The 3,339-nt window shown below is 43.2% G+C and overlaps 1 non-coding gene across 1 annotated transcript; it reads right to left on the reverse strand.

The window, feature by feature from the left end:
- Positions 1-2,018: 2,018 nt before the first annotated feature.
- Positions 2,019-2,101, reverse strand: LOC116458157 (small nucleolar RNA SNORD45). Its single transcript, XR_004245223.1, has one exon. It is a non-coding gene; the product is annotated as a small nucleolar RNA SNORD45 (small nucleolar RNA).
- Positions 2,102-3,339: the final 1,238 nt, after the last annotated feature.

Genomic DNA, 3,339 nt, shown 5'->3' on the forward strand with positions numbered 1-3,339 from the left:
CCCCCTACCTCTTGCCCCCACTGTTGCCATGTGAGATGCCTGTTTCCCTTTCAGCATCAGCCATGATTGTAAGCTTCCTGATGGCTTCCCAGAAGCCAAGCAAATGCTGGTGCCATGCTTCTACAGCATGCAGAGCCATGAGCCAATTAAATTTTTCATTACAAATTACCCAGTCTCAGGTATTCCTTTACAGCAAAGCAAAGAATAACCTAACACACTCAGCGTGGTTTCGATTTGATTTCCCTGATTAATAATGAGTCCCTCTACGTAATTAATGATGCTAAGCATTTTTTAATATACACTGGAAGATTCTTAAGTGTGGGTCCCAAATATTATTTATTTTACTTTCTCAAGAACCAAATACAAACTGGCATATTGTAGGGATATAGTAATATTTAGAAAAAGAATGAATACATATTTAATTCTTATCAGTATGTGATGGTGAATTTTATGTGTCAACTAGACGGGGTTAAGAAATACCTAGAGAACCGGTAAAGCAGTACTTCTGGGTGTGCCTGTGAGTGTGTTTCCAGAGGAGACTGGAGTGTGGGTCAGTAGACCGGATGAGGCAAGTCTGCCCTCAGTGGAGCACTATCCAAATGGCTGAGGGCCTGGATAGAACAGCAAGAGCAATTTCTTCTCTTTCCTGGAGCTGGAATCCTCCTCTTCTCCTGCCCTTAGATAGAAGGACACCAGGCTCTCTGGCCTTTACACGCCAGGCCTTATACCGCAGCCTCCTGGATTCTCAGTCTTCCAGCCTCAGACTGAGAATTATACCATTGGCATCCTGGTTCTGAGGCTTCTGGACTAGGAATGAGCCACACTATCAGCATCCCAGGGTTGCCAGCTTGCAGACAGCCTGTCATGGGACTTCTCATCCTCCACAATTATGTGAGCCAATTCTCCTAATAAATCACCTATCTATCTTTATCCATCTATCTATCTGTCATCTATCTATCTATCTATCTATCTATCTATCTATCTATCTATCTATCTATCATCTATCATCTATCTAATCTTTCTTTCCATCTTACTGGTTCTGGCTCTCTGAAGAACCCTGACTAATACAGAATTTGGAACCAGGAAGTGGGGCTTCTGCTATAACAAATATCTGAAAATGTGAAAGTGGCTTTGGAACTGGATAATGGGTAGAAGCTGGAAGAATCTGGAGAAGCGAACTAGAAAAAGTCCATATTACCACGAATGAAGCCTTAAGGACAATTCCATGAGGGCTGAGAAGACCAGCTGTAGGAAGTACCTAAATCTTCTTAGGGATTACTTAAGTGGTTGTGATTAGAATGTTGGTAGAAATATAAACAGTAAAGGCCATTCTGATGAGGTCTTAGACAGAAATTAGGAATATCTCTGTGTGTGTGTGTTTGTGTGTGTGTGTGTGTGTGTTGTTAAGTGTATGCCCCTTTAAGTATTCTAATTGTGATTCTCTTTACATTTTATCCTTTCCTTATTGGAATAGTTCCTGCATTTCTACAAAGTCACAATAAAAACATAAAAGTAACTTATTTATTTATTTATTTGTTTATTTATTTATTTATTTATTTATTTATTTGAGATGGAGTCTCACTCTCTCGCCCAGGCTGGAGTGCAGTGGCATGATCTCGGCTCACTGCAAGCTCCATCTCCCAGATTCATGCCATTCTCCTGCCTCAGCCTCCCGAGTAGCTGGTACTACAGGTGCCTGCCACCACGCCCTGCTAATTTTTTGTATTTTTAGTAGAGACAGGGTTTCTCTGTGTTAGCCAGGATGTTCTCGATCTCCTGACCTTGTGATCTGCCCATCTCGGCCTCCCAAAGTGCTGGGATTACAGGCATGAGCCACCTCACCCAGCCAAGTAATTTCTTTAAAAAAAAAAAAAAGGAAACAAGATAATCAAGTACTCTGGGCACTTGCTTTTTTCTCTTAACTAGAATTTCGAGACCTCTGAAAAATTATATGACTGAAAATAGTGGCTTTGGGAACCAAGTTTGTCATAATTTGGGGGAAGTTTTGGTTTTCTCAGCCAAAAGCTATATTATTCTAGAGTTAAAGTGTTATTATACATCAGCAATAAATTCAGGTAATATATGTCAACACACCTTGACCAGAAATTAGAAATATCTTATCGGAAACCAGAGTAATGGCCATCTGTGTTATAAATTTGCAAAGAACTTGGCTGAATTGTATGTATGTCTTAGGGTATTATGAAAGGTGGAATTGAGCAGTGAACTAGAATATTTCATGGAAGAAATTTCTGCCCAAATATTGAAGGAGTTGCCTGGCTACTTTTAACTGCATACAGTAAGAAGCAAGAGGAGAGAAGTGATTTAAAGATGAAATTTACAATTAAAAGGCAAGCAGAGCAGAGTTCTCAGCCTGGAGATGTAAAGAGTGAAGGCATCTTGGCTGGGTGCAGTGGCTCACACCTGTAATACCAGCACTTTGGGAGGCCGAGTTGGGCAGATCACAAGGTCAGGAGATCGAGACCATCCTGGCTAACACGATGAAACCCCGTCTCTACTAAAAATACAAAAATTAGCCAGGCGTGGTGGCCAGCGCCTGTAGTCCCAGCTACTCGGGAGGCTGAGGCAAGAGAATGGCATGAACCTGGGAGGTGGAGCTTGCAGTGAGCCGAGATCACGCCACTGCTCTCCAGCCTGGGTGACAAAGCGAGACTCCGTCTCAAAAAAAAAAAAAAAAAAGAGTGAAAGCATCTTTAGGAGAACAAGGGCCAAACAACCCTTTGACAAAGGGATTAGCATGGATAGAAGTAAGCCAGGTGCTATTCATCAAGACAAAAGGAGAAAGACCCCAAAGTCGTTTCAGAGATCTTCAAGTCTGCCCCTTCCATTACTGGTCCAGAACAGGATCTTGAGGGCAATGTTTCCAGAGAGGTGCCAGTGGGATATCAGTATTTGCTGCCCTGAAATGCTTCGAGTCTCTGCTTCTCTCATTCCAGCACAGCATTTCTTGGCAATCTCAGCTGTACCTCAAGTGGGCCCAGCTGCAACTTGTGCTCCCACTCCAGAAGATGTAAACAGTAGCCTTGGTGGTGTCCATGTGGTGCTAATTCTATAGGTGTGCTAAATGCAAGAGCTGTGAGGCCATAGTAGCCTCCACTTAGATTTCAAAGAATGTCATGGACAGCTTGGAAACGCAGAGTAAAAATGTGGGGTTGGAGCCTCGACAGAGAGTCCCCACTAGGGTAATGCCTAGTGGAGCCATGGGGGTAAGGCCATCTCAGAAACCCCCGAACTGTAGGGTCACCAGCATGGAACTTCAGCCCGGGAAACCTGCATGCATGAGATTCCAACCCAGCAGAGTCACTGAGTGGACTGAGCCCA

Source organism: Hylobates moloch, unplaced genomic scaffold (assembly GCF_009828535.3).
Source record: "Hylobates moloch isolate HMO894 unplaced genomic scaffold, HMol_V3 SCAFFOLD_18, whole genome shotgun sequence".
Taxonomy (NCBI): domain Eukaryota; kingdom Metazoa; phylum Chordata; class Mammalia; order Primates; family Hylobatidae; genus Hylobates; species Hylobates moloch.